Source organism: Brienomyrus brachyistius, chromosome 1, assembly GCF_023856365.1.
Source record: "Brienomyrus brachyistius isolate T26 chromosome 1, BBRACH_0.4, whole genome shotgun sequence".
Classification (NCBI taxonomy): Eukaryota; Metazoa; Chordata; class Actinopteri; order Osteoglossiformes; family Mormyridae; genus Brienomyrus; species Brienomyrus brachyistius.
This window is the reverse complement of record NC_064533.1, coordinates 14,038,909-14,047,025: the sequence shown is the minus strand read 5'-3', so window position 1 is coordinate 14,047,025 and position 8,117 is coordinate 14,038,909. Positions and strand designations below refer to the sequence as shown.

General features: G+C 42.0%; 1 long non-coding RNA gene across 1 annotated transcript; it reads left to right on the top strand.

Moving 5' to 3' along the window:
• The first annotated feature begins 5,819 nt into the window (after positions 1 to 5,819).
• On the top strand, positions 5,820 to 6,680 carry LOC125708458 (uncharacterized). The gene is made up of 2 exons (XR_007382491.1): positions 5,820 to 6,033; positions 6,106 to 6,680. It is a non-coding gene; the product is annotated as an uncharacterized LOC125708458 (long non-coding RNA).
• The last annotated feature ends 1,437 nt before the right edge of the window (positions 6,681 to 8,117 follow it).

Sequence of the window (8,117 nt, the reverse complement as noted above, 5' to 3'; positions counted from 1 at the left end):
CCGCAGTATCATTGCCACGCCGAAAAAAACACATAAATCCTACAAATCAGTCCTCTAATCCAACGCCCTGATGACCCCGCTCCTAGTATATGCCTTATATTATATTGCCATTTTGCAAATGCTCTTAAGTTCTAATAAAATTAGCTTACTTACAGGGCAGACATTTAGTTGGGGGTGGGGGGAGTGCTGCATCTCACTCGCTCTCTTGTACCCCATTCACAAACACACTGAAACCCACGTATTTATCGCTATTTTACCGCTATGGTTGTTAGTAGTGGCAGGCTTTGACAGACGTGATTTAGTGCTTTGCTTTTAATGGAACTCTTGCTCACGGTTATAAGGCGGGAAGTTCTGCTGTTCAACAGCATTCCCCTAGAACTTTCTGTAGAACCCCTCCTAGCCCACCAGTGCCACCAACTTGCCACTATCGTTTCTATGTTTATTCGTCACGTACACAGTTGTACACATACAACATGGCGTGAAATGTAACGCTGGTCACTCCGAGCAGCTGTGCATGATAAGAGAGTAACAAAATATAGAAAAATAAAGAAAAATAATAATATAAGATAAAAAATATATATGAAATGTTCAGCTATACATAATCTATACATAAGTGATAGGTAAAAGGTATTGTGCTGTGCAATATAAGTGCAATGTGCAGGAGACCTGAGGTATGTGCAGACAGTTTGGACAGTATGAAAGCAGTGCTCGTAGGATTATGTCAGTGTTACAGTTACTGAGGAGTTACTGTAGAGTCCAGCGGAAGACTTAGAGACATTGAGTATTGTCCTGGTTTAGGAGCCTTATGACCTGGGGAAACAGCTTGTCCTTGACCTTTCAGTTCTAGTCATAAGGCTACGGAACCGTTTGCCTGAAATCAGCAGGCAGAACAGAGAGTTATTGGGGTGGGAAGAGTCCTTGGAGATTTTTGTTGCTCTGGTCCTACAGTGGCTGGTGTAGATGTCTTTTAGGGAGGGCAAGGCAGATCTGGTGAAGCATTTAGCTGCTCTAACCACCCTCTGCAGGGCTTTCCAGTCCTGACTGGAAACATCTTTGTAACATCTTCCCCGTATTAACAAAAAGAGATCAAATACATAGCATGTAATAACAACGCATTATGTAATAACTCAACAAAGTGTAACAAATTTATATACTACATTATAATTTCACATGGCAACATTACATTATTATTAAGACCATCATTCAATTTGTTATATTCTGCCGAGTTATTACATAATGCGTCATTACATAGTGAAATGCAACTGTTTTATTGCAGTTGTAGTTCTGGTGGATTTCATGGTCGCCGAATCTAGGGCAGGGTTTATCGAATCCAAACAGGGCTTGGGTGATCTTCTAGATGGGCAGTGGTGGCCTAATGGTTAGGGGAAGTGCCTTTGTAATTGAAAGATTGTGCATTGAAATCCCCAACCAGTGAGGTACCCTGAGGTGCTGAATTAGCTGCCCTCTGCTATGTAATGATGTTGCATATGGGTTAAATGCAGAAGACACATTTTGTTGTTGTGCGTCAATGCTGATCACGTAATTCTAGATCTTGTACAGGAATTCCCACTACCAAAGCCATTGTGAACGTGTGTTTCACTCTTTCATTTTTTCCCAAAAAGAGTCTTTTGTGTCTTTTGAAAAGACAGGACGAAGTGTCATGCCCCAATCATATGAGGGACCGCTAAGGACTTTATTCAGAATTACCATGAAACAAACCAGAATTACATATGAAACCAAAATCCTTCACATAGTACACTGAAAATTGTTTCACTTATGGTAGAAAAATTATAAAAACCCATCGTATAACGACCAGTGAAGTCACTTAGAATAAAACTCCGGACCTCTAAGTTGGTGAGCAAAGTTATCTCTTTTATTCGAGCAATCCAGCAAAGTGCTCCGTCACACTCTGGCACCAGGTACACTGAGCACACGGATTGGCCACTTGAACAACCATAATTCTCAGTTCCAAGTCCTGATTGGTCACAAAACACTAACAAACCGAGCTCAAACGTATAACAAACACCTCACAATTCTCTCGCTCTATTGGTTCACCTTGGCAGCAAAAATCCACCCATTTTGCTCAATCATGTCATGACTGCTAGGCTCCTACTTGAGATATGAATATAGATATTGGTTATATTGACATTGAATCACTGTAAATATTTGGTTGTCCTTTAATTAATTATTGACGTATTGTCAGTGAATCACTGTAAGAACATGGTCAACATGTGATTAACATGATTAACATGATGCATTAACATGATTAATGTAACGATTACTTATACATTTGTACTACTGCATAACATATAGCATATGGCCTACTGCTATTACTTTATAACTACAACTCTTTGTGCACCAGTTGAGGCAGCTTCGAATCTCTTCCTAAAGGCGGTTTCTCCCCCCCATTTTCTCCGCTGTCTGCCTCTCCAAGGTCTGATCTCTCTTCAGGGTCTGCGGAACCAACCGCAGGCAGCTATCATGAGGTGAGGACACACAGTATTCAAAACAATCTCTTCTTGCCTAAGACCTAAGACATAACAGACCCAATATGCCTCCCTCCCAGGCCTACTGATGTCCAATTTACTTATCACACACTTACAAGTGAACTCATTTACATACACTACTGAAAAACTCTCACATAATCAACTAAAACACTCTCAAATAAACAACTGAAAATATATACATGGATTTCATGGTTCCCAAATCTAGGGCTAACCTTCCAGTGTTAGTTTTACTAATTAGAATGTTTTCACTAGTATAAATCAAGAAACTAAGCCTTATCCTGTTAAAAGACAACTTGCCTTAGCAGAAATGTCATTGCAAATATCTGAAATTTATCTGAAGCAGGCTGAAACAAATTTTTTGGACAAAGTGGTCCTTGGTCTGAAAAGGTTTGAGAAACACTGCTCTAACTACATGCTGTGTAAGGAAGTGCTTTCTCAAATCAATTTTAAAATGTTATCCTGCTAATTTCCACCTATGTCCACGAATTCTTGTATGTGAACTAATATTGAAGTAACTATTTGATTGAACAGCATCCAGACCTGTTAGAATCTTATTTACCTGGGTCATGTCCCCCCTTAGTCTACTTTGCTCGAGGCTGAACAGATTCAGCTCAGCCAACCTCTCTTTATAAGACATTCCTCTAAGACCAGGACTCATTTTTGCAGCCCTATGTTGAACTCTTTCTGAGACAGCAATGTCCGTTTTAAGGTAAAGTGACCAAACCTGCACACAATATTCTAGGTGGAGTCAAACCAAGGAATTGTACCTCCCTTCATTTAAACATCCTATTGGCCTTTTTCATTTCTTCCCTACACTGGCAAGAGTGGGACATGCAAGCATCAAGATACACAATATGGTCTTTCTCACAATCAGCTTCCTTTATTTCAGTGGAACCCATAAAGTACTTCTGCTTCATATTTCTGTTCCCTGCATGGATTATTTTACATTTGTCTATATGAAATTTCATCTGTCAGGTAACAGCACAGTCACTAATTATATTAAAAACCCCTGTAACTTCTGAGCTGCTAGTTCAGTATCTGCTACACCACCCACCTTCATGTCAACTCCAAATGTAACCAACTTACTGTGTATATTGGCGTCAATGTCATTTATGTAAATTAGGAATAATAGTTGCCCTAAAACTGAACCCTGCGGTACCCCACTATGAACACAGGCCCAATGAGACATTGTGCATCTAATAACTACCAATTGCTTCCTATCTGTTAAGTAGTTTTCAATCTAAACTGCTACATTTCCTAAAATCCTTGCTGCTTTGAGCTTAAGCACGAGCTGTATGTGCGGAACAACATCAAAGGCCTTCTGGAAATCTAAGTAAATCACATTGTAGGCCTTTTTATGATCAATTTCCCTTGAAGCTACCTCAAAGAAAAAAGCAGATTTGTTAAATAGGATCTACCTCTCCTAAATCCATGCTGGCTGTCCCGCAGAATCTTATTAAAATTCAGGTAATTACCATTTTCGCTTGGATTATAGCTTCCATTACTTTTACAGTTATGCAAATTAAACTAACTGGACTGTAGTTTAATGGATTACTTCTATCCCCTTTTTGAACATGGGCGGTAGCTTGATTGAAATGAACATGGAAATGGGGCAGGGTTGGTTGTGGCTGGTGGCCATACTGTACAGGCAGGTCAAGTTATTTTTATGAATCATCCATAAGGGCAGTGTTCTGATTGACCTGCCACCAGAATGACCTAGGTGGGGTGTACATGGTAGGAGTTATAGGAATATGTAATTTATTGAGTTTTTGAACATCATGAGGGAATGCAAATTACTGTCATTAGATATTACATATATCTTCATCTGGCATAACTCACAGAACATGCAGTACAAAAGATTTTGACCAATAATATGTCACTCGAACAGAAATTAGCGAAATGTAAGTTGCACTGGTTTTCCAGGTTTATACAGACACGTTACATTGCTGTAGCGCCCTCGTTTGACCGATCGTCACCAAATTCAGAGGGCCCTTTCCTACTACCGTCCTACAGGATTTGTTCAAGTTTGGTGATGATTGCCTGAGGTAGGCCTGAGGTACAGCTGTCTGATTGAAATGGGCATGGCACCTGTATAGTCTGGGTGTGGCTAGTGGCCGTACCTTACAGAAAGTTTAGGATTTTTTTAAATAATTCTTTAACAGGACTGTCTCCTGATTTGATTGATACCAGATTTACAAAGGTTGGGCTAAAATCCTAGGAGGTTAATGAAAAAACCTTTCAGACCTATATAGATCATACAAAAACAGAAAGATGGAAAACCAAGTTCTACATGTTGTTTGATTTGGCATGTCATACTGAATTGGCCTGGCAATAAATTTCAACTGTAGGCTTGACAGTTCAGGCGAAATAGGCATAAACACAAAATTTGTTGCTGTAGCGCCCCCATCTGGCAGACTGTGGTGCCCTTACTAGGGTGAGGTCAGGATCTGGAGACACATGGATCATCCAGATTTAGTCCAGATTGATGCTTTCTAGGAGTTTCAAATGGATGCTTTATTTTGATTGGCTGATGGTGGCCAGGATTTTATGACTAATGACTGCCATGATACATGTCTGATCTCAGGCTTGGGCGTAGTACATATCTGTCAAATTTTAGTTGGACTGGGCAAGGCAGTGAAGAGATATTGGCAGTTTTTAGTTGTAGCTCCCCCTATTGACGAAATGTGGCCAGATGTGTATGTGGTCCCCAGAATGGGGCTGGGAGGTAGGATTTCAAATTTGGTGAAGGTAGGCTAAGGCAGGGCCAAGTTATAGCAGTCAGACTGATACTGGCCAAATTTAGGTGGAGTTTGGACGTGGCTGATGACTGTATGTTACAGAAATGTCAGATTTTTTTATTTTATAGTGAACAGCTCGGAGGACTGATGGTTTGGACACGTCATTTGTCTGATTCCGGCGGACAGGGTAGGACTTTAAGGGAGAAATCAGTTTTGCAAATTAGCAAAAAATCTAAGTAGGCGGAGCCTCATAGTCCAAATGACAAGTTGGCAGGTCAAGTCGGTCTGTATCTGCAGAAAAATGAATTTCGAATGTAGGACTAACAGCACAGGAGATATCGACCGAAACGTGTTGGGGGGGCGCTATAGCGCTATAGTTGGCTGACAGACTCGGGTCGGACAATCTGAGTAGTGGGTAGGAATCGACATCATCCTACCACGTTTGGTCGGCCTTGGTCTTACGGTTTAGGCTGTTGTAGCCAAGTGGGGAAAATTGATCCCTTTGCCCTATTGGTTCCCCTGTGTTTTGGGTGGGGCTTAGCGCTATATAGAGGGTGGATTCGGGTAGGTATGGTGCTGACGCAGTTCCTGTTGCTGGCGGTGGAAGCAGCAGCTGTGCTGTGAGTGGGCAGGGGGTTAATTGGTTTCCGTAACCATCCCTTAGCCATTGGTTGCGGTATACTGATCGCATGGTTGGTGAAATGCATGCCGCTGGGGAGATGCGTCCTGTTGCTGTTGGGGCGGTGGTGAAGGCAGCCCCAGCAGTGGTATAAGTCTTCCGGTTGGTGGTATGTATATCGGGGAGATTAGCGGGGTATTTAGTTGTTAGCGTGGCCTGTAAGTATTTTAATATATTGCAGGTTTACTGGGGAACGTGGACCTCGCCGCTGTTTTGTCTGTCTGGTTACCAGCGATCGACATCTGTGCATCCTGTGGAGAACGTGGATTCGTGGGGTGGCCAGAGCGGGACTTTGGTGCCAGGAGTTGCTCGGAGTGCTGCTATTCCGCTGCCGATTGCGGCATCTAGTCCATGCATATACTGCCTCAAGATTTTGTATTTTGGTTGTTTTGGTATGCTTTATTTTATTGCATGTTTAATTATTTGTGTGCCTTGGTTTGTTAATTTATTTTGATTGTGATTTTGTATTTATCTTGGGGGCGGTTAAGCAGGCCTAGCGGGGTAATGGAAAGTGGCGGTACCCTACTAACCTGGTGTCTTGTTCCCTCATCTGTGTTTCAGGGCTAGTAGCCTTGCGCAGCACCCGCCTGGTGTATGGTGGACGTCACCCGTGTGCGTGTGCTGTAAAGTCACCGGTGTTGGTGTATTACGCCGTGTGCGGGGTCGATGGCAGGGATTGGGCGCCTACGGGGTTTTAGATTTAGGGTGTGGACTACTGAACCTTTGCATTGAATGTAATAAAACAAATAACTTTTACTGGCTCGCGTCTCTGGCCCTTTCCGGTGATTCGAACCTGTGTGCTGTTTTGAGGGTTGGGGTGTTAGGGTCCCCAGGGCAGTGTCCCTGGGGTGGCGTAGTCGGCTACTCATAGGGGAAAAAAGGGGTATTATAGATCACTAGGCCACACTGTGCATTCAGTTTTAGGGCAGAAAATAATAAGAAAGAAATTCTAAGAAAAACAAATAAGGTTCCATAGGACTTCGTGCTTTGGAACCTTAATTAACAGTTATAATAACATGAACAAATAAATAAACTAATGATACATTGTGTTAGGGTCGCGGGCAAGCGGGCAGGAAGCAGGCAAGGAGGCGAAAGTTGGGGGAAACTGGGGTTTTATTACGGGAACCAGGGAAACGGAGACCAGGAAACATCTGGTTTCCGAAAAAGGCTTACCCTTTAATTTTGCATTTCTGCAGCTCTCATCATCAAATACATGAGAAATATATCCCCTCACCAAGTTCAGTATATTTGCCCTGACCCCAGCATGAAGCACGTTTTCTTAATACAATTTGGAGACAAGTATCATCTGAGCTACGTGGTGCAACTATATACACACACACACACGCGCGCGCGCGCGCAAACACAATTTCAGCCATAGATTGAAACGAGACCCTGACGTTTTATTAAGATTAACATATTTTTTTTTCGTGAAAATAAGTGTTACTGTGCATCCAATACATACTTACAATGTAACAAGCGCTTTATTGCTAAGTTCATGTCTGCCGTTTTGAATTTTTCAATCGATATTAACAGGCGTTTGTCAGCCTAAGTAACAAACCGTTTTCAGATCCGCGGCTTATTTTATTAGTTTCATGTTGTATATCTATACTTTAACAAAATACAATGTCGCATTATGTGTTACATACGTTTTATGAATTTACATACGCAGAAACGATCATTTACACGAGCCTTTTTCGGCATAACATCCGTTAAGACGGATCTTCCCCTACCTTTATACTAAATTTAGCGTTGCATGCGGGCATGGAATGAGCTGGCCAGGCTCACCCCTTCCCCTCAGGCAATGTGTTTTCAAATTCCCACTTTTGTCCGAGTGATGCTGCTTTCGAAATGTATTAACAATAACAAGATAATTACCCTGACAGGCGTCTTGGCGCAATGCCTCCCCGCCCTCCTAAAGACAAGACAAGCGTTCTAAATACCGACCCTCGACTGTCTCCCGAAACCAAGACAAGCATTCCGCATGCCGATCTAATGGATCAGATAAGCGTCCTGGCTTCTTTTATGAGATACAATTTATTCGTGCTTATTCGTTTTGTGCAGTTCAATAGTATTCTGGATGAATCATGGACGATGCATCTGAATTTCAGGATGATTATTCCATATAAGATCAGAATTAATCCACAATCACAACTTCCCAGAATATTACAGTCAAAGGATAAATTCCAGGCCACG